A 26846-nucleotide genomic window follows, 5' to 3' on the forward strand; every position below is an offset into this window, starting at 1 on the left:
GAGTATGGGAAGTGCTATTCCTCTTCTCCTTGTTCTTCTTCCCCTTTGTTTGGAGACTTCCTTCTGTTCCCCCTTTTCCCATGCTGGACTGCAGAGTAGATAGAGATGAACACAGCACAGGCTCTGAGGGAGCCAAGAGGGACTTTTGTGAGGGGATGCATGGGGAGGAGAGGTGGACCTCAGAAAAGACTATTTGTTGAAAGAGTGAATGGAAGACCCATGATCTACCAGCGAGTATCAGGGTGTTGGAGCTCAGTCAGTGGGTGAGTACAGCAGATCCAGTTCGACTACTTACTAGCCATATAATCCTGGGGAAGGTACTTTACTTTCTCAAGTCTCTTTTTTTTTTTCACCTGTTAAATGGGACCACAAGAATCTTGCCCCTCATGGGATGGCTGTGAGGCTCAGCCTGGCATATATAGTACATGTTCAGCTGGTGACAGCTGTACCAACCTTTAGCTTTCTCAGCCCCCTAAAGGAACAGAGAGGACCAAGGCCACAGAGTGCCTTTTCACATTTATTAAAACCTTCCATCTCACTCTGCAGCAGCAAGATTGCTTCTGAGGCCTGGCCCAATTACTTTCAGGTACCAGGTTTGGGGGGCATATCTTCGATAACTCCCTAACTGCCTACAGAATTAAGGCCAAGCCCCTCAGCCTCTCTCCCTAAAACTAACCCTCTGCTCTAGGCCTGGTCTCCTCACCACCTCACTCCACTCTCCCTACCCCACACACATTCATTTAGTCTACTGTATGCCAGACTTGACCCAGGAATACAACCCCTCAAGGAGCTCACAGACTGGTCACGTGCTCAATCAACTATAGAGCATAAGCGACATATATAATCATCACCATCATCATCACTGAACAATCATTGGGTGCTTGGTATGTACCAAGCATAGTGTTAGGCTCTTCTCATGCCTTATCTCCTTTGATCCTGCAAAGTGGCATCATTCATCCAATTTTAGGATGGACAAAACAGAGGCTGTGAGGGGATAAAATGATTTGCCCACGGTTACACAAATGAAGGAGCTTAAACTTAACCCCAAAACTTGTACTCTCACTGCCACACTCGACTGTACCAGTAGCTCAGTGCTGACCACATACATACCATTAAGGTGATTTCCTTCATGCTCATTCCCCAATATCAAGCCAGGTATGTACTGGCAGACCTTTCCTCTCCAGGGCTCTTTCTTCTGAGAGGGTACCAGATATGTACGTCTGCTCCAAAAGTATTTCTATATGAGTATTACAGTCCTCAAGATGGCAGTGAGGGGGAGCAAAAAAAGTTTCAAGTCATGGTACGAGTGAATTAGCCATTTCTCCTCATTGTGGACTGATTATTACTATTTGAAGGTATATGGCAACATATGACCCTCAATGGAGGGGGAATCTCATCTCAGGGGTCTGTAGCCCTTTATGCATTTATGTATGGATAAAAATCATTAATACTGTGTTATCCTACATGTCTTCAGAGGTTTATCCCTGCCCAATGTTAATTTCACCAAGGTGGCCAACCATTCTTTTGGGAGACAGTATAGACTGTTAGAAAGAATGTTGGGTTTTATTATGGTTCAATCCCTAATGGGCAGTATAAACTTGAACAAGTGTCACTTCCCTCAGTCCTTAATTTCTCATCTGTGAAATGGTGGGGCTATGTTAGTTGAGTTCCAAGCAATCTTCGGCTTCAAAATATTTCGTTTTTGTATAGGGTTTTAGAACCCCAAAGTTTACCTCTTTTTATCAACTACACCCAGCTGTTTGTGTGCAGGACCAGACCTCCCTTTGTCAATCAATGTCAGTAGAAGAGATTGATTTCTCCTCCTACTCCTCACATTCTTCTCTTTTTTTTTTCTTCCCCTCCCCCTCACCTGCCCTGCTGTTTTTGCTGTCTATGTCCTTTCGCTATGTGATCTTCTGTATCTATTTCTCTTTCTGTCTTCTCTTCTTGTCTTTCTCCTCTAGGATTCACCAGGATTCAATCCTGGGGACTTCTGACATGGAGAGAGGTTGCCTGTCAGTTGTACCACCTCAGTGCCTGGTCTTTGCTGCGTTTCACCTTGACTCTCACCTTCGTTTCTCTTTTGTTGCATCATCATCTTGCTGCATGACTCACATGCGTGGGCACTGGCTCACCACACAGGCACTCGGCTTGCTGCACAGGCACTCGGCTTGCCATGTAGACACTGGCTCACCATGCGGGCACTCACATGGGCACTCAGCTTGCCATGTGGGCACTCGTGCAGGCACTTGGCTCACCACATGGGCACTGGCTCACCATGCGGGCACTCACGTGGGCACTCGGCTCGCCACACGGGCACTCACATGGACACTCACATGGACACTCGGCCAACTATGTGGGCACTCAGCTCACGATGCGGGCTCCTGGCTCACCATGCAGGCACAGTTTCTCTTCTTTTTCACCAGGAGGTCCCATGGATCAAACCCAGGTCCTCCCATATGGTAGGTGGAAGTCTTATCACTTGAGCCACATCCACTTCCCTCCTTCTCTTAATTAAAGTTTGCTTAGGACCCCAGGGTTCTCAAAAGTCTTGGATATGACAATTCTTATCCTCAGTAGTGATGTTCAGTAAACAGTAATTTATTGAAACCCTAGGAGTATAGTAACCATATTTTCTGAACCAAAAACTTGGACACATAGCTGACCAAGGATTTTGGTGTTGCTGCTTCGAGGTACAAGAGGCAATCTAGCATATGGGACAATAAAGAACACAAAATTGAAAGTTCCTGAACCTTTTTGGGGAGGTATAGGGGCAACAAGCAGAATTACTGAAAAGAATATGGGCCCGCAAGTTGCCATATTGAGTTTCTGCCCTAACCTCCTGATTAGCGTTCCTGTGCCTAGCTTTTCTACTCTAAGCCATCTATATGCAGTAACTGGGGAAACAATAAGGTGCCTCACCCCATGAACTTGGAATTAGTTAACCAAAGTTTTCTTCTGAGAGCTAAACTAATGAAACAAACATAAAATACACCAGAGGGAAGCGGATTTGGCTCAACTGATAGAGTTGACCAAATGGGTCAACTCCCTACCAAATGGGAGGTCCAGGGTTCAAGCCCAGGGCCTCCTGACCCGTGTAGTGAGCTGGCCCACAGTGCTGATGTGCGCAAGGAGTGCTATGCCATGCAGGGGTGTCCCCCGCATAGGGAAGCCCCACACGCAAGGAGTGCGCCTTGCAAGAAGAGCCGCCCTGTGTGAAAAAAGCACAGCCTGCCCAGGAGTGGTGCTGCACATACGGAGAGCTGACACAACAAGATGACGCAACAAAAAGAGACACAGATTCCTGGTGCCACTGACAAGAACGCAGGCAGACACAGAAGAACACACAGCAAATGGACACAGAGAGCAGACAATGGTGGGAGGGGGGTAAGGGGAGAGAAATAAAGTAAGTAAGTAAGTAAATAAATAAATAAATCGAAAGGATTCTTCTGTTTTAAATAAATAAATAAATAAATAAATAAAAATGTACCAGAAACTAGATATGTAAAGTCACCTGAAAGAGACAAGCCAGGATTTGAGTAATATGTCTGAAAAATCATGTGTCCAACAAAAAGGAGATTAGCCACCAATGGAAGTAGAATTTTTTTTTTTAGAAAGGAGGCTTAATGGGCAATTGTGAATAGGGCTGCTCCCAGGTATGTCCTATGGAAAAAGAGGTGGATACCCTGGCTAGGGGTCATGCAGGTTTTTCCAAAATTTGAGAACCAGGCCCTGGGATAGCCAGGCACCTTCTCTCCCAAGTGTCACCTTGTCTAAGTGCAAGTGTCTTCAAAGGACAACTCCCTACTCATACTGACTGCTAAAGGAATGTTTCTAAATGACAAATTAGTTAATATGGTTCTCCTGCTTCAAACATTCAGTAATTCCCCACCAACCTCAGGATCAAGCCCAAGCTCTCTAAAATTCTTCATACTATCATACCACCCTCCCATTTACCTCTCCAGCACATCTGGTATTTGTTACCTGGAATAATCTTGAGCACCCTCACCCTATTTTTTAAAATTACTTTTAAATTTTATTCAAGTAATACGTGGGCATTTAAAAAGTCAAATTGTAAAAGTATTTTAACAAAAACAGCAGTCTCCTTTTAAACCCTCTCAGTTATTTTTTTTAGTTTACTTTCATATTTCTAAATAATGTGCTTATATTGTTAATCCGTTTTTGAAATTCTCTTTTGTTCATTTTTAAAAAATATTTATTTTATTTATTTACTTCTCTCCCCCACACCCCCGTTGTTTCGTGCTTGCTGTCTCCTCTCTGGTCTCTTCATTGTATGCTCGTCTTCTTTTTAGGAGACACCAGGAACTGAACCTGGGACCTCCCATGTGGGAGGGAGGCACCCAATGGCTTGAGCCACCTCTGCTCCCTTGTGTTCATTTTTTATTTTTCTCCAAAGTAATACATGTATATAGATTTTGAAGTCAAATAATATTACAAGAATTATAACAAAAAACACAAATTCCCTGCTCTTCCCCTCCTCGCCCCCAATTCCCACTCTCAGAGGGGAACTACTGTCAACTCTTTTAAGTGTTTTTCAGGTATTTACCTCTTCGTTTCAAAAGGACACAACACATACTGCCACTTCTTGATTTTTTTGCAGCTTTATATGTTATAAAACTGAATTGCTACCATGCAGGAAGAAGATATTGCTATCAGACACATACTTCCACTACCACCATCAGCCCCAAATTTTAGTGCAGGTACATACATACACTTCTCTCCTCTCATTCTACAATTATGGTTATATCACAAAATTTTGGTTAAATAAATATTGGTGGTTTACATTATTATGACTGAATATATATTAATAATGGATAAATCATAGCACAAACTATGATTACATTCCTTTCAATGCAAATTTTTATTTTTCCTGGTGTTGATAAACTGCCAAATACTTTTTGTTGTTTATTTGTTTGTTTGTGGTACCCAAGGCCAGAGATTAAACCTGGGACCTCCTACGTGGGAATCCGGCACTCAATCACTAAGCCATATCAGCTTCCCTGAGTTGGTTTTATTGTTTGTTTTTGTTTTTTCTCGGGAGGCACGGAGAACTGAACCCAGGAACTCCCATATGGGAGACAGGTGCTCAACTGCTTCAGCCACATCTGCTCCCTGCCTAATATTTTTTGTTTGCTTAGTTTTCTTCATACATATGGTCAATTCTCCTCAGACTCTGTCAGAAGTGTAAGTCTCCTCTCAATATGTTTTGACACATCTGGTAATCTATTGATTTATTATTTTTCTCCTTAGAGATATCTATCCTCCTGCTGCAATCTAGACTGGTTGTTCTCCAGGTTGGCCCAGAGGTTGCCCTAAGACAGAAGCTCTTAACTTTTTTGTGCCACAGACCCTTTTCTCAGTAAGGTGAAAACCATGCACCCCTTACTAAGTCCCCACTATACTGTGTATTATTTAATAAACACATCACACCTGCACCAACACATCCCCATGAGAATAATGTTTTTTAATTTCAATTCAAGCTCAGGAGCCCCTTGTTAAAAACCCCTGCCCTAAGATCTCTTCCCTTCCCCTTCATCCTGGGGATTCCCTTCACCTCTCTTCTGTGCTGGATTTCGTAAAGTCCATGTCTTTTTTCTGAGTTTATGCCCACGTTTTGCTGGAGCATGTTCTCCAGGGCTTCCTGAAAAAAGGAGGCATAGGACATAAAATTTTAAAACTTTTATTTCAGGCATTTCATGCCTGAAAATGTCTTTATTGTCCCTTCACCCCTGATTGATAATTCAGCTGAGTATAGACTTCAAGGTTGGCAATAACTTTCCCTCAGAATTTTGAGAACAGTGCTCTATTGCCTCCTAGCTTTCAGTGTGGCTACTGAGAAGTCCAAGGCCATTATTTTTCTTGACCCTTTTATATGACATGCCTTTTCTCTGAGAGCTTTCAGAATTCTCTCTTTATCCCTGTATTCTGAAATTTCACACTGGCATGTCTTGGTAAGGGTCTTTTTATCATTTATCTTTCTGGGTACTCAGTGAGATTGTTCACTTTTTCAATTCTACAAAATGTTCTTAAATTGTGTCTTTGATAATTTTCTTTCTGCTGTTTCTTCCATCCTCTATTTCTGAAACTCCTATAATTGGATGTTGGGGTTCCTCAATCGATCCTCAAATTTTCTTATCTTTTCTCTTCTTTTGTCCATCTTTATCTTGTGATTCTATTTCCTAGGAGATTTCTGCATCTTTTCTTTTCTAATCCTTCTGCTGGGACTTTTATTTTGGCTATCTTTAATTTCCCAGGTTTCTTCTCCTCCTTTCCTTACCTCTGTTTCTTCCAAGTTCTTTTTGTTTGTTTTTCCTTTGATGAGTCTTTCTGGCTGATGGCCGTAGCCTATCTAAAAATCTGGGGCTACCTAGAACTCAAGTATTTTTTTAACATCAATTTTATTGAGGCATAATTTGCATAAAGTAAAATGTACCAATCTTAAGGGTCCTTGGCTGGTGATCCTTGCCTGTCATTTCCCATGACACTTAAAAGCTGACTGAATCATCTACCCGTCCTCACAACCCTAGCCTCCTCAAGCCTACAAACCCCAAACCAATAGTATCCCTATGCCCCTATCTTATTCCTTCACTGCACAACTACTTACCTCCACTTTATCATAGCAGGGAGAGGGAAAAAGAGGTGTGATATGGGGGCATTTTTGGGACTTGGAGTTGGTCTGAATGATATTGCAGGGAGAGATGTAGGACATTATATATCCTGCCATAACCCACTGAATGGACTGGAAGAGAGTGTAAACTACAATGTAAACTATAATCCATGCTGTGTAGCAGTGCTCCAAAATTTATTCACCAAATGCAATGAATGTGCCACAGTGATGAAAGAAGTTGATGTTGGGGGAGTGTGTGTGGGGGTGGGGAGTGGGGTACATGGGAATCTCATAGTTTATTTCATTTAAAAAAATTTATTGAAGTATATCACTCACACATAAACATACATAAACAATAAGTGCATAGTAATAGTTGTGAACTTACAAAACAAACATACATAGCATCATACAGGACTCTCATACCTCACCTGAACACCAATACCTTACATTGTTTGCATTGTTGTTAAACATTTTAAACTAACAATTAAAGAGAACTGTCAAAATATTACTAACCAAAGTACTTTCTCCCAACCCACCCTATTATGATTATTATCTTTATATCATTTATATATGAATATATGCAAACAATAAGTGTATAGTAAAAGCTATGGACTTACAAAGAAAACATGCATAACATTATACAGGGGTCCCATACATCAACCCTCCACCAACACCTTGCATTGTTGTGAGATATTTGTTACAGATTATGAAAGAATATTGCCAAAATCTTACTAATTATAGTCCTTATCTTACATTTAGTGTATTTTCCCCCAACCTACTCTATTATTTTTTAAATTATTTTTAATGACAGAAGTTGTAAACTTATAAAACAATCATGCATATGTGCCAAATTCCCAAACAACATCCATCTATTAACATACCACTCTGTGGTGGAACATTTGCTACAGATAAAATAATATCATCTGATTGTTACCACATCCATAGTGTACATTTGGCACACATTCTCCACACTGCCCCATTATCAACACAGTATATCTTTGGCATAGATGCAAGCATATTACATTATTACTGCTAACCACAGTCTATGGGTCACTCCTGCTGTATTTTTCCCATGCTTCTCCACATTCCCACCACTCTGCAGTAGTGATGTCCATTTGCTCTAGCTCACAAAGGACGCTCCTGCATCTGTACCATCAATCACAGTTCTCATCCACCTCTTGGTTTACTGTGCTATTCGGTTCCTACGTTATTCTCTAGCATTCTGTCAATTGGCATTTACATACCTAGACTACCATTTTCAACCACATTCCCATTTATAAACTAGCTGTTATTCACTATTTGTTACCATCCACACTATACATTTCCATACTTTTACATTAAAGCTATTTAAAACTTCTACATACATTAAACATCATTAGTCCATCTCAGTCCTCCTCTTATGTCCTTTAAGAATCCACCACCTATCACCAGGGCTTGAAGATATTTTCCTACAATTTCTTCTACAATCTTTAGGGTTCTTACTTTTATTTTCAGGTTTGTTATTCATTTTGAGTTAATTTTTGGATAAGTTGTGAGATAGGGGTCCTCTTTCTTTCTTTTGGCTATGGATATCCTGTTCTTTCAGCACCCTTTGTTGAATGGACTGTTCTGCCTGAGATGTGTGGGTGTGACAGGCTAGTCAAAAATCACTTGACCATACATGTGAGGGTCTGTTTCTGAACCATCAGTTTGGTTCCATTGGTCTATGTGTCTGTCTTTATGCCAGTACCATGCTGTTTTTACCACCATAGCTAGTTAATATGATTTAAAGTCTAGAGATGAGAGTCTGCATTTCCTTTTAAGATGTTTCTGACCATTCAGGACTCCTTACCTTTCCAAATAAATTTGATAATCATGTTTTCTATTTTATTTAAATGCTGGTGGAATTTTTATTGGGATTGAATTGAATCTGTATATCAATTTGAGTAGAATTAACATCTTAATGGTATTTAATCTTCCAATTCGTCCGTATGGAATGTTCTTCCAGTTATTTAGGCCTTTTATTTTTTTTTAACATTGAGTTGCAGTTTTCTGAATACAAGTGCTTTTCATCGTTGGTTAAGCTTATTCCTGACTATCTGAGTTCTGTCATATTTTTTTCACCACTCTTTTGACACTTTTAGTTACTCACATTATAATCTTTATTTCTAGACTCTCTTCTAGGCCTCTCTCTCTTGTCTTCTTTTCAGGCTCTAGCACACCCTTAGAATTTCCTGAAAATCTGGTCTCATGCTTAGAAATTCTCTCAGGTCCTCTTTGTCTGTGAATATTCTAAACTCACCCTAATGTTTGAAAGATAATCTTGCCAGATATAAGATTCTTGGCTGGAAGTTTTTCTCTTGTAGTATCTTAAATATATCATACCACTGTCTTCTTGCTCTCATGATTTCTGGTGAGAAATCAGCACCTAATCTTATTGGGTATCCCTTATATGTTATGCATTGCTTTTCTCTTGCTGTTCTCAAAATTCTCTCTTTGTCTTTGGCATTTGGAATTCTGATTAGTATGTGTCTTGGAGTTGGTCATTAGGATTTTTTTTGGATGGGGGTACGTTGTGCTCTTGGACATGGATATCTATGTCCTTCAATAGGGTTGGGAAATTTTCTACCATTATTTCTTCAAATATTCCTTCTGCCCCTTTTCCCTTCTCTTCTCCTTCTGGGACACCCATGACATATATTTGCATGTCTTTTGCTGTCATTTATTTCCCTGAGACCTTGTTCAAATTTTTCCATTCTTTTCTTCATCTGTTCTTTTGTATGTTCACTTTCAGAGGCCATTTCTTCAAGTTCACCAATCCTTTCTTCTGCCTCCTCAAATCTGCTATTATATGATTCCAATGTTATTTAAAATTTCATTTATTTTACCTTTCATTCCCATAAGATCTATTTTTCTGTGTATGCTTTCAAATTCTTTGTGCTCATCCAATGTCTTCTTAATATCCTTAATCTCTTTAGCCATCTCATTGAATTTATTAAGGAGATATGTTTGAATATCTGTGATGTCATCTGGAGGCTTCTCTTGTTCCTTCAACAGGGCCATAGCTTCCTGTTTCTTGGTGTGGATTGTCATTTTTTGTTGGTGTCTTGACATCTGACTTACTAGAGTATTTATTCTGGGTAAAGTTTTTCTCTTTAGTTTAGGGTTTCCTGCCATTTCTCCCTTGCTGATTGTGCAGTAGGGACCAAGGATGTAGTTGGTGCTATAAGCAATGGAGGCTCAAGCTGTCCTCATTACCCAAAGGACCAATAAATCTTCTCCCAACTTTCTCCTTTGCCAGATTTAGGGACAGAGTCACAGCTATATGGAATAATCCAGGTTGTGCAGGCCTAGACAGTAGTTGCCCAGAGAGGGTGATGAGGCTTCACACCCCTTTCTCCCCTGCCTGGGACAGGGATGGAGCTGCAAGTGTGGGCAGCAATCTATGCTGTGTGGGCCCAAGATGACTGCAGTTGCCCCGGTAGACTTCCGATTATTTAGTCTGTGCCAGCCAGAGGTACGTGCAGTTATCTGGATAGGCTTGTGCAGGGCCCACCAGTCTCCTCCCTGCCAGAGGTGGGGCTGAAGCCTAGCCTAGGGCTGCAGGATGATCTGGGTGAAAGAAACCAGCTCCTACTGTCACTGTGATTTTAGGTCCTGGCTTCCCCTCAGGCTGGGGGCAGAGTCAAGGTGGTAGCCACTGGCCTCTTTCCGACTTAGACAAATTCACACCCTAGCTGTTCCTAGGGTACAACTTAGCCATCCAAGTCCACCAATCAGTAGCCAAAATCAGTGGCTAATCGTCTCCTCTTCCCTTGCTTCTGGGAAATGGAGCTTCCAATTTCAGCCACAGAATAGCTCCTGGGGCAACTTGTGCTGCCAAGGTAGGATAATTACCGGCCTCCACAGCTTGGCTGGTAATCTCCCGGAGAGGCTGGCACAGGTCATCCCAGCTTCCTCCTTCCCAGAAGTGGGGCTGGGGCTTAGGCTATACCTGCAATCTGATCTGGATGGAAAGAAGGAGATCCCCACCAGCACTGTGATTTTCAGTCTGCCCCACTTCTCCTCGTGCCAGGTGCAGAGTTAAGATGGCAATTACTGGCCTCTTTCTGACTTGGACAGGCTCAAACATTAGCTTTTCTCATGATTATAGTTTAGCCCACTGAATTTATTCATCAGTAGCTGAAGTTGGGGTCCAACTATCTCTTCCTCCCCTGTTTTTGGGAAGTGGAGCTTTCAATTCCAGCTGCAGAACAGCTCCCAAGGTGGCTTGTGCCTCCAGTGGAGGATGGGCACCAGCCTCTGTGGTGTGGAGTACTCTATTTACGAATCTTCTAGGCAGATGGGCAGTCTCCACCTTCCATTCCTTCAAGGATGTGGCAGGATGCTCTTCTGGTCTCCCAGAGCTCCAAAACAGGTGTTTTAGCTAGCTATTGATAGCTCTGGGGGTTTACTAACTGCCCTGTAGTAAGAGCTGACTCTAGGAGATCCTTACTCCACCACCATCTTTCTGGTTGTCCCAGGAACCTCTTATATCTTTTAATTCAACATTTTGTGTTATCTATGCATCTTTTTAAAAAAATCTTTTAAAAAACTGATTGGATGCTCTGTGTGTAGGTGGAGCTTGACAGGTGGTGTGCTTCACTATAGACTTACTGGGCTGAAAGCCTGTCCTTTTGTTGGAAGTCTTTTGAAATACCATACCTTGGATGCCCTTTTAAAGGAAGGCCATTCAGTTTTTCCCAGTGAAAAATCCTTTGATCTGCTATATGCTCCTCACTGTGGTGTCCTGCAAATGGCATTGTGGAAGGAGGCTGAGGTCCCAATGCTTTAAGAGGCAGATTCCTTTGCTTGCAGTCCTATTTCACCCCATCCTTGATTGTGTCTGGTGTCCCCAAGTCCAGAGCCTCTTAGCTTCAATTTCTACAATGAACCAACCTCCATTTACAGAGATGGGGCTGAGTCCTTGGCTGTATGGGGTTAGGGAGAGACCGAAGAGGTCTGTTAACTAACTTTCAACAACCCCCTCCCCCTCCAATTCATGGTGCCTCTGAATCCTGAGCATTTCTGAATTCTGAGCATTTTTGTGGAATAGGTTACTTCTGGTCAGCATCCCAGACCTTATGGATTTCTACCTTCTTTAATCCTTTACTCTTATTTTAGCAGGATTTTGGGGAAGCAGAGACAAACAGGCTTATTCAACTCACTGCATTTAATGGGAAGTTCCCCTTCTTATTCCAGTCAACTCCTATTCATCTTCCATGACTCATTTAAGCATTGCCTCCTCTAAGAAGCTTACCTTAATGCCCCTAGGTTGGATTAGGAGACCCTCCTCTGTTCTCTCACAGTGTCCATTCCTTGTTTCCATCACAGCTCTGAGCAAACTGTACTGAAATTTCTAATTAACAGGACTGATTCCACCAACAGACTGGTAGCTCCTGGAGGTCTGTGTCTGGTTCTTATTCATGCCCATACCCTCAGTTCTAAGGGTCTGGTCTGCAGAGGTACAGAGTAAATATATGGTGATGAAATGAATGAATAAATGAATGACCAAAAGGATGAATCAGACCCAGCCAGAGGGACTATCTAGAAAGGGATTAAACTGAATACAGCTTATTCCTATATAAGGCGAGATCTAGTAGGTTCCCTAAAAACTTTATGTGAAAGGATGCCATTGCAGCATGACTTAAACCTTTGAAAAAACGGGCCCATCTTTTATGCCCTACATTCAGAGAATGGTTAAGTTCATTATGGTATATCAGTTGCCACTAAAAATTATGGTTAAGATATAATAACATGGGGAATGCTCAAATGTAAAAAGCAAGACAAAAAGTTGTATGTGCAGTATCATTTCAACTGCATGAAAACAATACTGAGAATGAAGGAAATATACCAGTGTTCAGAGTGGCTGCCTTTGTTGTCATTATAGATAATGTTTTTCCCCTCTGATTTTTCAAGATTTCTTAATTTTCTAATGGAAGAATGCCTTAAATTTATATATTTTTTCAAAGTTACAAAGAAAATGAAGATAAGTATCCTTATAGTGCTATGAACAAAATACTGTAAAGAGGGACCTAAGAGGGTGTGGGCGTGTCCCGCAGGACTGGCTGGGAAGGCTCCATTCCTCACTGACCAGAGACTCTCAAGGCCCAGGCCCATGGAATATCCCTCTGCCATCACTGCAAAGCAAGACCTAGCTCAGGAAGTCAAAGGAGGAGGATCTTGGAGCCTAGCCTATTACAAATTGCCAACACTATAGGCTGCCCTTGGAAACTGGGGCCCTTACACTGGACTCTATTCTCTAGAGGCCCTTCCTTATAAGGTAAAGAGTCTGTGGGGCCAAGGGACTATGCCCACCAAGATCTCTAGCCTTATCCCTTCTAGATTGCACTCCAGGTCCCCAGGACCCCAGAATTCCCTGCCCAAATTTCTCAAGCTTACTTTCAGGAACTGTAGCAGTTTGATATGGTTATGAATTCCAAAAATAGACATTGGATTATGTTTGTAATCTGGTCTGTACTTGGGTATAACTGGGTTATGATTAGGTTTTTGATTGGGCCACATCATTAGGGCGTTGAGTCCCCGCCCCTTGGTGGGTGGGGACTCACAGATAAAAGGCATGGCAAAGGACAGAGTTGAGGGTTCTTTTTTTTTTTTTATTTTATTTTATTTTTTTTTATTTTTATTTTTTATTGACTTTGTAATAATATTACATTAAAAATATATATGTGAGGTCCCATTCAACCCCACCCCCCCACCCCCCCTCTCCCCCCCCCCAACAACACTCGTTCCCATCATCATGACACATCCATTGGATTTGGTAAGTACATCCTTGGGCACCTCTGCACCTCATATACATTGGTTCACATCATGGCCCATACTCTCCTCCATTCCATCAAGTGGGCCCTGTGAGGATTTACAATGTCCGGTGATTACCTCTGAAGCACCATCCAGGGCAGCTCCATGTCCCAAAGACGCCTCCACCTCTCATCTCTTCCTGCCTTTCCCCATACCCTTTGTCCATTATGTCCACTTTTCCCAATCCAATGCCACCTCTTCTATGTGGACATTGGATTGGTTGTGTAGTTGAGGGTTCTTAATGTTGGAGTTTTGATGTTGGAGTTTGATGCTGGTCTTAAGCTGGAGCCCCAGGGAGAGAAAGACAGAGTTGTTCCCCTGATAGTCTACAGCTGACCTTGCGGAGAAAACAGAAGAGCTGAGCCCAGATGAACCCAGGAAGCCTGAACCCTCGCAGATGTCGGCAGCCATCTTGCTTCAACACATGAAAGTAGACTTTGGTGAGGGAAGTAACTCATGCTTTATGGCCTGGTATCTGTAAGCTCCTACCCCAAATAAATACCCTTTATAAAAACCCACCAATTTCTGGTATTTTGCATCAGCACCCATTTGGCTAATACAGGAACTGTGTGGGCTTATTATTCAGGTCCATCAGCTAGGCCCAAGAGGGTGGCCAAGGGGGAAGAGGGAATAGACGGGGCTTGGACATGTGGACTGGGGTATCTAAACACATACCGAGGTTCCATGTGAGCCATGGGTGGGAAGAAAAAGGGGGAGGACAAAGGGCTTCAATTGGTACCATGCCTTAGCCTTGCAAATGTAGAGGCAGGCAAGACCATAAATCCCTAGGCCTGTAGAAGGGCCTAGCATTTAGTGTTAGACAGATTTGGGTTCAATCTCACTTATTGGCTGTACAACTTTGGGTGAGTCAATTCCCTTCTCTGAACCTCAGTTTCCCCAACTCCAAAGTTCTTGTAAGGCTTGCTGGGAGATGGAATGGCATAATGGTTATGAATCCCTGCTCTGCCCTTCTTTTCTATGTGATTTATCTCTCTAATTATCAGTTTCCTCATCAATATACTGGAGATAATAATACCACTGGCCTAACAAGGTTGTTGTGAGGGTATGATTATAAAGAATATGTAATAGCATGGGAAAATGCTTAAATGAGAAAAGGCTGCTGTGTGGGCCTTTTAGCATGTTAATAATGGAAGTGCGAATATTAGCAATGGTTGTGCTGACTGGGCCTTCTGCAGTTCCCATTCCCCTGCCCACCTTTATTATTCTCCACAGCACTTACCACTATTTGACATATTATGTATCATCTTGTTTATTTGTTTGTTTTCTGTTGCCAGCACCACCACAAATATACACACACTAGAATGTCAGCTCCACAGAGGCAGAAGTTTTATCTGTTTTGTTCCAAGTATATAAAAGGTATTCTTCAAAAGTCAGGTATATATCTGCCATGTGGACAAGGGTAAAAAGGCATTCTTGGCCAAAAGAACAGCCAGAATAGGGAAATGGATGTGGCTTAAGCGATTGGGCTCCCATCTACCATATAGGAGGTCCAGAGTTCAATTCCCAGGGCCTCCTGGTGAAAGGCAAGCTGGCCCACATGATGAGCTGGCCTGAGTGGAGAGCTGGCCCCACACAGAGTGCTGGCCCATGCAGAGTGCTGGCCTGGGCAGAGAGCTGGTGCAGCAAGATGATGCAACAAAAAGAGACCCAGAGGAGAGGCAATACTGAATGGACTGGGAGAGAGTGTAAACTATAACATAAACTATAATCCATGCTGTGTGGCAATGCTCCAAAATGTACTCATCAAATGCAATGAATGTACCACACTAATGAAAGAAGTTGTCGATGTGGGAGGAGTGGGGGGTGTGGGGAGTGGGGTATATGAGAACCTCTTATATTTTTTAATGTAACATTTTGTGCAATCTATGTAGCTTTAAAAAAAAAGATAATTTAAAAATGTAGTATATATAAAAAAAGAGAGAGACGCAGCAGTCCAGGGAGCTGAGGTAGCACAAAAAATTGAGCACCTCTCTCCCACTCCAGAAGGTCCCAGGATTGGTTCCTGGTGGCCCCTAAAGAGAAGACAAGCAGACACAGAAGAGGAGACAGTGAGTGCAAAACAATGGGGGGGGGGGGGAGAAAAGTATGTCTAACTTTATATATATAAAAAAAAGAACAGCCAGAATAAAGTCATGAAGTATCGAGAAGCCTAAACTACATACGGAACTCTAAATAGTTCAATACATCTTGAGCACAAGGCTAGAAAGAGAACAGAGTAGCTAGAAAGGTAAGTGAAGTCTGCAGCCTCACCCAAAGGACCATGCAAGGCTTTCCTATATCACAAGTGGTGTGATTACCTACTTGTGACAGCCAGGAAATGGAAAAGCACTAGGAGAGAGGTAAAGACGTCTTCCATGTTTAAGCACCACCTAAATCATGATAATGTGAAAAGTGAAAGTAAAAGCCTTTTGAAAGATGATTCAGGTGGAGAGGAAGAGACTTTTCTACAGGGCCCATCTGAGCCAAGAATCAATCGGAAAAAAGGACAAAAAGAGGCAGGTATAGAAATCAGATGGATAAGGTTAATGGTGACATACAAGAAAATCTTATAAAAGTTATTAAAAGAGAATCACAACTAGATGAACCATAGGACAAATCAGAATATTTTTTGGATCATGTAACTACATTCTGTAATGGATCCAAACAACTTTGAAGGTGAAGATGGTGGTGAGGATGCAAAATGAAGACTGTGTTAGTTTCAGTTGCTGGTTTTCCTTTGGCTGGTGACTATTTTTCCTATAGTCCTTGTTTACCATAACTCATTGAACAAGTTCTAGATGGATGATGATGATGGTGATAATGATGACAATGATGATGGAACTGACAACAATGAGGATAAAGATTGCTGTATACTTTAAGTGAAATATTCGACTATAGTGTTTAAAATTTCCTTTTCAGGAAATAGAGGCAAGTATTATTTCAAATTTTTATTTTAAAGAGAAGAAAGGCAGGCAGAGACTACAACAAAGAGAGCCTTGAACACTGCAAAAGAATGTGAACTTTATCCTGTAATTGCTAGGGAGCTGCCAGGGATGGGGGGACCTCGACTCAAAAAGTGACAAGGTCCAAAGCTCCTTTTTTTTTTTTAGCTCTTTTTTTTAATTGTATTTTTTTGAAGATACATAGATCACAAAAAATATTACATTAAAAAATATGAGATTCCTGCATACCCCAGACCCCACCCCGCCCCCACTCCTCCCACATCAACAACCTAGAAAGCCTTTCCCGACCTCATACTCCTTTTGCTCACTAAAGGGAGTTTTATTTGCTCCTTTGCATATTCTGCCTTATAATAATCCAAAAATAATAAAGTTACTATTTATTAAGTACTTACAATGGCCCAGACCTTGTGTTATCATCATAACAGCTGTATAAGGTAGTTCTTATTCTTCTTGTTATACAGTTGAGAGGCTCAGAGAAGCAACGTGATTTTCCCAGAGTCACACAGCTATAATAAGTAGTGAAGCCAAGATTCAAATATAGGTCTTACTGACTCCAAAACCAATGCTTTTAACTGCTACAGTTGTTGTTTCCTTCTGTAATATTAGAGCTAAGAGGTGCTTCATCTCCCGTGCCAGCCTGTGAGCTTGGCTTCCTCCTTTGCCTGTCTCCTTTCTCCCATCCATACACAATGCAGCCCAAGGCCCTCTGCACCATGAGTATACAAAGAGTTCTTCTAGACTAGACAATCATTTGAGGACTGAAAGAGGGAGCAACAACAACAACAAAAAAGGAAGGTGGAGTTAGGCACAGGTATTGCAGTCCGGATCAGCTCAGCACTATGACAAAGAAAGAAAAAGAAAAGAAAAATGGAAATGGCTCTCCAGCCCTCCCTTTCTTCCCTCTGCTGGAAGCAGAGGGATGGAGATTCAATGATGATGGGAAAGAGAGTAGGTGGAAGGGGGAGGGAGCAGCTAGAGAAGCCTGCTGTTGCAGAAGCCTCAGCTCAGCCTCCAAGCCCCCTCCTGTGTGCTTGGGCCCATCTCTGGCCCACCTGCTCCCACTGCCTAGCAAAAGAGGCTGGCTGCTCTGCATGCACCCACCCGATCCTGACAAAGCATGGCTCACATCAGGCCAGGACCCTCTCACATCAAAGAGAGGGCATTTAGAGAGGTGAAGGGGCTTGCCACGTTCTAAAGGAAGGTTGTGGCAGGGCTGGTGTCAGAACCCAGTTCTCCAGTTCCTCAGCTGAGTGTCTCTTGATTACATGGTTTAGATGGCAGAAGTTGAGGAAAAAACATGTTCCAGAAGCTTCTACAGGAATGCCCAGAAGGAGGACTGGAGCCAGAGACAACACATGCCAAAATGAGGTCATCCAGGGTTGGGTATTTAGGGGGTTTATGAATAGTTTCCATTTTCAATATGGATTGAAAAAAGCAAAACAACCATTTCAAAAAGTAGTTTTAGCCTTAGTTTGTACCTCAAGAGCATAAATGTTTTTCTCCCCTCTCTCCCAGGACTCCACTTAAAATGAAAATGAAAGAATAAAATAAAGGATGAACTCATAACAGTGAACAAGATGAGAGAGGATGATATCAATGGGTGAGAGATTTCAACAAATTTCTGGAAGCAAAACACAAAAGTGTTCACAGTCGAGGAGAGCCAAGGACACCACTTAGGGGGCTGCAGCCAAGGAGGGAGTCAGTGAGGCCAGCAGAGCCCTGAGAGAATCCAGACTCAGAAATGGTAGGTACAAGGCAAGGTAGGAGTGATAAGGGGGCTGAAAACAGGGGAATAAATTGAAGATAAGTATGTCAAATTCTCCCCTGTCCCCCCTCTTCCCCTAATCCTCAGGCCCAGAACACATGCTACTTGGCATTCATCCCTAGGCAAAATATCAATGGCATGTTGGTGTCTCTAAAATAAAGAGCTTTTCATCTTGGCATTTGGGGGGCACCTGTTATAATAACCCTGCTGGATCACCTAAAATAAAGCCAGTAAGTGGACAAGCCAACCTGGATATACAGATATCTCAGACTTCCTATTAACTCATTCATAAACTATAAAATAGAAAATATGAGAGAAAAGATAAGCAGCCTAGAGGATCAGTTCAAGAAATTCAACATCCAGCTAACAAACATTCCAGAAAGAGAAAACAGAAAATGAAGGGGAGGAAATTGTCAAAGAAATAATGTAAAAAGAGACATAATCCTTCAAATTGAAAGGGCTCCTTGAGTGCCAGGTAGGGGGAATTAAAAAAAGACCTTGATATGAGTATTGTCTACACAGCTATGTTCAGTTTGTAAAAACTGATCAAATTATTCATTTATGATATGAGCACTTTTCTGTATGAATATTACATTTCACTATGAAGTTTAAAAAATAATCCCTTCCCTAAAAATCTCCAAGAAAAATTATGTTCCCAGAAGTGCTATGATTATCATGTGGTTTCAAGGAGCCCTACACAACAGTAAGGAAGCAAGCAAGTAATTAAGTAAATTAATTAATAAGACAGAAAGAAAAAGAAAATAAGGCTCAGTCCAAATACAAAGCAAAGTAGAAAGTGGCATGATTTTGAGTAACTGGTGAAGCATTAAAAAGGAAAATTCATTTGATCTTGATGCAAGGAACATTCTCCTAGGAGTAAAGAGGTTGTGACAATGGAAATGTGGAAAATGAGGTATAATTAGAGTATACTATTTGGCCCTGCAGTAATAATCATAATAACATAAACACAGTGTATTAGTAGTTAATTTTTATATCAATCTTTCTAGATAAAGCACTGAAGATCTAATTATTCTTACAGTATACAATGCAAATGTAGTCAACCTCACTGGATGCAAAAATACAGAAGAAAGAAACTGAGAGGTGGACAAGATGGGAGAGAGATGGAGGGGAGGATGAGACACTAAGAACTGTGTCTTATAAAGTGAGTGGTCAAGAGATACCATGGAAAATTTATGAAATAAGAAATCACAGTTTAATATATTATTTCATAAAAGGTACACAAGTAAGTAACAGAGAAACCAAAATAATGATATACTTATCAAATTTTGGGAGGGAGTTGAATAAGAGGAAGGTATTGAAAACAAGCTAAATTCTCATTTATCATAGTGGGGAGAAGGCAATATAATATTTAAGGTTGATAAATGAAGAAATAACTGTTGAAGTATGTTACTTAGAGATATGAAGTTACCACCAGAAAAATTAAAAGCATAAGCGGTAAAAGTGGTGGCTTCTGGGGGATGGGAGGTGGTAAGTTGGAGTGACGGCTGCTTTTTATACTATATAAGCCCTTGTATATTCTTTGCCTTTTTAAAATTATGTATATGTATTGTTCTGATTTTGTTTCTTAAGACAAGTGCCTTTCTTTCTTTGAAGCTCAGTTTTCCCATACTGTGTTGGCAAAATAGGGAGGGTGATGATTCTAGATGATGTGAAATCCTGTTTTCCAATCTATGCTTCTTTTTAGAGCAGGAGAAAGAGTGGTGGGTGAAGGACTGACCCCCTCCCAATTAATCCCGTGACTCCTCATAGTACCACGGTTATCCATCCAGATACCTTTTCAGCTGCCCCAGCTGTTCTAGTTCTCTTTAAACCTATTATTGCCAGTCCAGCCTTTCCTCCAGCCTCTCCATTCAACAACTATTTCTACCCATTAGTTAGCTATTCCTGCCTAAGTCCACAAACAATTTGAGGTGGCTTACTCTGGGAATGAAGGTAAGGGAAGAATAAAACTGAATCAGAAAATAGAAACTAAGAAAAAGTGGCCAACAAAGATGCTAGAGCTAGTCTTCAAGATTAGCTGGTATTTGAGGCAAAAAGAAAGCTACAATGGAGCCATGATGGCCTCGTATTAGAAAGGAAAAAATATTTCTGTTTCAGGAGAGCAAATCTTTGCCTACCCCTGAATCCTTCAAGTCATTGTCCATGGGAGATTTCATGAAGGAGAAGGAAATGACCATTTATTGAGCTGCTACAAGCATCAGGGAATGACATATCAGATTATCTTGGTTAATCCTGAGAGATGGGCATTGTTACCCCCATTTTACAAGTGATGAAACAAAAGTTCGGAAAAGATAAAATGACCTAGCTGAGGTTAATCAGTAGGTTGGGGCAGAGCCTAGATTCCAACTCAGGTCTGCCTGTCTCCAAAGCTCATTCTTTCTGTATCTTACCATGGGGACTCACAATAAGGATCCTCAGGCTGGAGATGCCCTGTCCAAGGCAATGAGAGCACAGTGATGACAGATACAGGCCCACCCTCTTCCATGAAAACAGAAAAGGGGATGACAGGTCTGGCTGTGAAGCCAGAAACAGTTTCTGAGCAGCCTTAATAACATTAAATGAGGATACCTAAGGCAAAAAAAGCTGGCAGAAAGAAGGTTAGGCCTGGGTGTAGAAAGAGAAACCTGGGTTCAGTCCCAAACTATGAATCTAGCAGAGCCTCCCTATTTTCAAATTTGGTTTTAGTTCCTGCAGAGAAAGAGCAAAAGGGATATCTGCCATCAAAGCAAGCGACGCTTTGCGTGATGCCTCCTCGTAGTTTCCTCCCCAACAAACCACCAGCCTCCCTAAATCCCGGTTTTCTCATCTGTAGGACACAAAGATAATGATCCCTGCAACCTAGACAGGATTTCAAGGCACAATAGCACATTTAAGGAAAGATGCTTTGAACACTGGCACTAACATGAGAGTAACTCTTCTTATCAGGGTTCTTCTGCTCACACTTTGGGCATATCCAAGTCCTTTCTCTGGTCCTCAGTCTTCATCTTACAGATGAACAGCTTGAACTGTATGATTTTAAGGGCCCTCCTGGCTTAAAGTTTCTTTTACGCCAGTATTATTAAAAGCCTACTGGCCATGCATGGCTGCCACTCCTCTGAACTTCCACAGTAGGCTGTGCTCCCTTTTATCACAGTACTTGTCACTGTGTTGTAATTGTTTTTCTCCCCCACTAGATGATCTCCACTCCCTCTTCCCAAGCCCAGACCTTACTGTCTCTTATCTAGACTGTTGCCTCCTTTATTGGATGCCCTCCAATCTATCTTTCAAACTGCCCTCTAAAGGGATTGCTCCCAAACTTGGTTTGTTATTTTTTGGGTCCCAATTTCTAACAGTACAAAGGCTAAGTTCCTTATTCTGCTGTTCAAGTGTCCTCATGACCTGGGATGGCCAACTCTTCAGACTCGCTTCTGGCCCTTTCTGCCTCCTAGTTTGGGCTCTAATTTGGGTTTAACTGATAACACACGCTTCTGGTTCCAAGTCTCTGTACATATGCTTATGCTGTCCCCTCTGCCTTAATCTCCCCCTTTCCCCCAATTTCCACCAACCCACATTCCCTCCTTCTTCCTAACTCCTACTCATCCTGCAAGCCTCAACTCAGGCATCACTTCCCCCAGGAAGCTTTTCCCAACAGTCTGGGTATATGTCCCTCCTTTGGGCACCTATGGCCTTCTCTGCTCCTCTCTGGCATAATCCATGGGATACCATATTACAATCTTTGGTTACAATAACCATCTTCACCCAACTTTGAGCACCCTGAAGCCATGAAATGTATAATATTAATCACCGAATTCCCTGCCTGCCATTGCACAAAACATGGCACATACTAGGCACCCAATCACAAACTTCCCTCTCAGAAATGTGACACTCCCACATCTCTCCTTTCTGCCCTTCCATAGCACAGAGCTTTGCAAAGTTATTAATAATAATAACTACTGCTGACTAAACACATGCTGTGTGCTAAGCACTTTGTATATGTCATCCTATTTAAGTTTCACAGCAATCACAATGAGCTGGGTTATTTATGAATTGGCCAGTATATCAGATGTAGAGTTGTGTAAGATGCCTCCCAATTTTAAGAGGAAATTTGGGAGAAGGAAAAATGTGTAGTTTTCATAACAGATATAACGACAATAATTCTGATTTGTTTATATAGAGGAAAGTATTGGTTTTATTTCAGTGAATACAGTATATTGTATCCTGGAATCCAGGTGGAAATCACAAGGCCTGGATCTACAGTGAGATTACCCTTGACAACAGGTATAAAACTTCACATAGTTACAAAAATAAAGTGGTGCTAGTGAACTGGTATATATCAGGTGACAGTGGTAATAAATTTATATCTAAAAGTTAGAGAAATAATCTTCATCAGCCATGTAGCTCTGGCTTGTCATCTTTGTTTCGAAAAGGATGTGTTGTTTGTTTGCTATGTTCTACCTCTAGAGGGCAGGGCAGCATCAGCCATTTTCCATTCTTGGTCCTCAGCTTCCTATCCCACTTAGGACCTTAATAGGCATGTGGGGCAGGCAGGAAAGTTTCTGATACAATTTTTTTGGAAGGCAACTTGAAATTTACATATTGGAAAATACAGTTTTATTCCCATTTATTACTTGAGAAAACCGAGGCTCTGGAAGTTAAGAAACTTGCCTAGAATCGCACAGTCTTCCTTCCACAGCGCCACACTTTCTCTGAATGCTAGGGTCCCGGAGAGCTTAAGCTACAAAGTGCTTGGGAACAGACTTCCCTGTGTAAATGCTTTCAACATGGATGCTTGGAGGGAGATCACATACCATGAGGCAGTTGGATTAACTAGCAAATTATCTGACCTAAGGAAGTCCCCCCAAAAAGAGGAAAGAAGTAATTTATTCATCATTCTTCCCTGTGATTGATGTTTATTATTCTGCTAGGGAATACAGCAGAGAATGAGCCAGAGAGGCTGTATTTTATTGTGACTCTGATACATAGTGTCTGGTCCAGGGTCTGAGGCCAATAAAGATTTGATGGATACATAAGTGCCTTCTCATTGGACTGGACAGGTCCTATGCAGACCTCTTTGATTCTTTAGGAAAAGAGCAAGATCATGGCATGGCATGGCCACAGCATGGTAAGGAGAGATAACAATGAGCAGATTGGCCTAAAAGTCTCCAAACTCTTGTCTGATTCTGATACCCAGTGTTTATACAAATTGAGAGACTGGTGAGTATGAGGAACAGAGAAGTAAAGGCCAAAAACTCCAGGTAGCTTGAGGAAAAAGCCAAGAATTTGAGTCATCTTTCTCTAAGGAATCCTGGAATGAAGAAAACTTTGGGCACCCACTCCATCCATTAGTGTGCCAGGGCTTAATCTGACACTCATTTGTCCACTCAACATTTATTGAGCAGCTATTATGTGCTGTACTATGTGTTTCCATAGTTTGGAGATCCTTCATTCAATGCCCACATCATCTATCACAGGGCCTTACACAAAATATGCATGCAATACATATTAGTTAAACCTGAATCTGAAGGGGACTGTCAGTCTAGTAAGGGGGACACAATATGCAAACAAATAACCAGCAAAGATCAAGGTCAGGGATAGACCAAGCATCAGGAGGGACCAGCAAACAAACATGGGAGAGATGGCCGCTGAGCTCAGCCTGGGAACTGGATATAGAAGTCCAGGAGAAAGAAGCAGCATGAGCAAAGACCCAGAGGCCATTATGAGTAGATCGATAATGGGAGAAGACAGTTCACTCTGGTTGGAGCATGGTCTGTGTGAAGGGGACTATAAAAGCATGAGAGGAGAAAATTAAGTCAGGGACATATCACAGGAGGGCAATGCATGGCATGTGGAGGAGTTTGGACAATGTCCTGCAGATCAAAGAGAGAGTAAAAGCATGGGAGCTATATGTTGCAGATAGCCTGGCCTGGTTATACCTCATTGGAGGCTTAATGGAGCAAGAGCAGGAGGGACAAAAGACTAATCCAGGAGATAATCATGAGATGGAGCCTGACTACAACTGGGAGTTCTGCTGAGGAAGGCTGAGCCACATATGGTGCATCTTTAATGTCTTTAAACCCTGCCTATGGGAGGCAATGTTGTCATAGGCTTGGGAGCCAGACGATTCTGGGTCCCATCCCAGCTTCAGTTCTGACACTGCCCAGTCATATAATCTTGGGCAGGTCACTGCACCTTTCTGATTCTCATTTCCTTGTCTGAAAAATGAGGTTAATAATAACATCCACCTGGCCAGGACTCTGTACAATGAGCTAAGGAGCGGGACTGCATGGTAGAAAAGAATGCTTTGGACTCTGCAGCCTGATCACCTGGACTCCTTCTAGCTCCTTCATAGTTCTGCCACTTCTTAATTGTGTTTCTGGGCCTCGGTCTCCTCCTCTGTAGAATGGAATTAATAACAATATATACATCAAAGGATTCATGAGAAGGTTGAATGAATTAATACACGGAAAAAGCTCAGAACAAATGGTGCTTGGCACACAGTAAGAGCAGTTAAAAAAATGTTAGCTATTATTACATAAAGCCACATAGGGTGGTGCCTGGCACACAGAAGGCTGAGACTCACTCAAGACACATGTGGCCTCTTCTCCATGCCCCAGGCTTTTGCTGCACCCAGCAAATTCAGAGGCCACGGAGGTAGGGTGGAACATATGAGAAAGGGGTAGCAGACAGCAAGCCCAGGTCTGGCTTCTTCCTCCTACCTTCCCCTCCATTGGATAACAGGAAGCCACCCACTCTCCCTCAAAATCCTCCACCCTTCCTCCACCCTCGACCAGTGGCTTGGCCTGCCCTGAGCCCACCTTCCTCTGAGAACCTCTACCCTTCACCATCCTTGCTACTCATTTTATGCCGAGCACTGTCTCTATGGCATTATTGGGCCTGGAACTGTCTCTGGCTGGGGAGGGGCAGGGATGGTCTGCAAGTGCAAAGAACATGGCATTTCTTCTGCCTGGTGGTTCCTCCTGCTCTTTGCACACAATCAAGAAATGTTTGTGTATCACAACAACCCATTCCTACCCCAGATCTAGACAGAGAAACAAGACTCCTTTAATTCTCATTAAATTCTACATTTTCATTTCCTCCCACACCGAGTATAATGCTCACAACACAGTAAAGAGAAGATAAATGGTTTTTATCTTCCTCCTAGGAAGAAGGAAAGACCCCTGAGAAAAACAAACATCCAAGACCCCAAAGGAGACTGACTTCCCTAGAGCCCCTCCCTGGGCAAGCTCCCTTGCTCTCTTTCTCACTCTCTCTCCCTCTCAGTGCCCTCAGCCCCTGACGGAAGCATGCTAACAATCCCCTGCATGCAGGAAGACAGCCCAGCGGTCATGCGGTAGACCACGCATTGCCCTGGTTGTCAAGAACCTCAGGCCAGCTCCTCTAGTTGCTGTCCCCAAATATAAGCCAGCTTGTGGTGGGGGGGGGGTAGGGGTAGGGTGGGGGGAGGGCAGAGGATGGAATGCTGCCACCAAACCAGTTTCAGCCCCGCCCCCCCACTGCCTACAGCAGAACCAGAGCTAGGCCCATGCAAAAAGCATGGGGAATACAGCTCTCTTTAGCATGGAACAACTCAGCAGTGGCCTCCTAGCACTCCTATAAATCATTCCAGGTGCCAGAACTGCAAGGGGGCCAGGCCAAGATCAACAACAAAAGCAGAGCTCTTCTCTGATCATCTGGGGGGAGGCAACAATTCTAGAAGAAAAGACCCATGCCTTGGTCGAGGCCAAGGGCTTCTTAAAAACAAAAACAAAAGCCCCTCACAGACCGAGGACCAGTGTTCAGAAGGAAGTAGGGACTCATTATGTGCTATGCTGCACTAGAAGGCCACACCCAGAGCGCAGCAGAAGAGATACTGGTATACTGGAACCTGTCGAGAAGAGACAGTGTGGGAGGATGTGGGAATCCTGGGCAGATGTTATGGGTGGGGATAGATGTGACAGCTGATGTCAAATGCAGTAGAAAGGGACAGTTCACAGGACTGGGAATCTGTCTTATTAGTAGCATAACCTTCTGTGTGTCACTTCACTTCTGTGAGCCCTCCGTTTCCTCCACTATAAATTATGGATTGTGGTGACAGATGCATAGAATCTCTGTGAGGATTAACTAAAGTCCCCAGGCAGGGAAGGCCCTCAAAAAGCTGCAGCTGGGCAGCTTTTTCCACCAGAGGGAGCCTGGGGACCAGGAGCGCCCAGGCTGTACCAGCTCTACCTATCCTCCCCCAATGCTGCAGCCTCTGCTGCTAAACTCCCACCCTGCCTGCCCTCGCTTCCAGCAGCAGCCTTCTCACCCACTCCTTATAAACCCAGAACAGGCGTAGAAGGGAGTCATTTGCAGCTGCTGTGGTGGCAACAATGACTACCACATCAACAGGCCCTCCTGATGCTGACCAGGAGGAAGAGTGCCAAGGAGGGAGACAGACTTCTTCCCTCCTCCTTTGTCCCCTCCCCTGACTCATCCCAGAGACATCTCCTATTCAAATCTTCTAAATATCCAAGGCTCTTCTGGCTTCTCCCAGTTCAGTACCTGCCTGGGTCCTGAGGCCAAGAGATTCCTATGGGTTTGAAAACTCTAGTGGAAAAAAATCGCAGGCCTTGGAGACAGGCAGATCTGGATTCTAGTCCTACTTCATTAGTAA

At 42.6% G+C, this 26846-nt stretch overlaps 1 protein-coding gene across 4 annotated transcripts in view; it reads right to left on the minus strand.

Moving 5' to 3' along the window:
* The window catches only part of IQSEC2 (IQ motif and Sec7 domain ArfGEF 2), an 84258-nt gene that overhangs the window by 54112 nt on the left and 3300 nt on the right, over positions 1-26846 (minus strand). The gene's annotated exons all lie outside the window — the stretch shown is intronic.

The sequence above is a fragment of the Dasypus novemcinctus genome, chromosome X, assembly GCF_030445035.2.
Source record: "Dasypus novemcinctus isolate mDasNov1 chromosome X, mDasNov1.1.hap2, whole genome shotgun sequence".
In the NCBI taxonomy this organism is placed as follows: domain Eukaryota; kingdom Metazoa; phylum Chordata; class Mammalia; order Cingulata; family Dasypodidae; genus Dasypus; species Dasypus novemcinctus.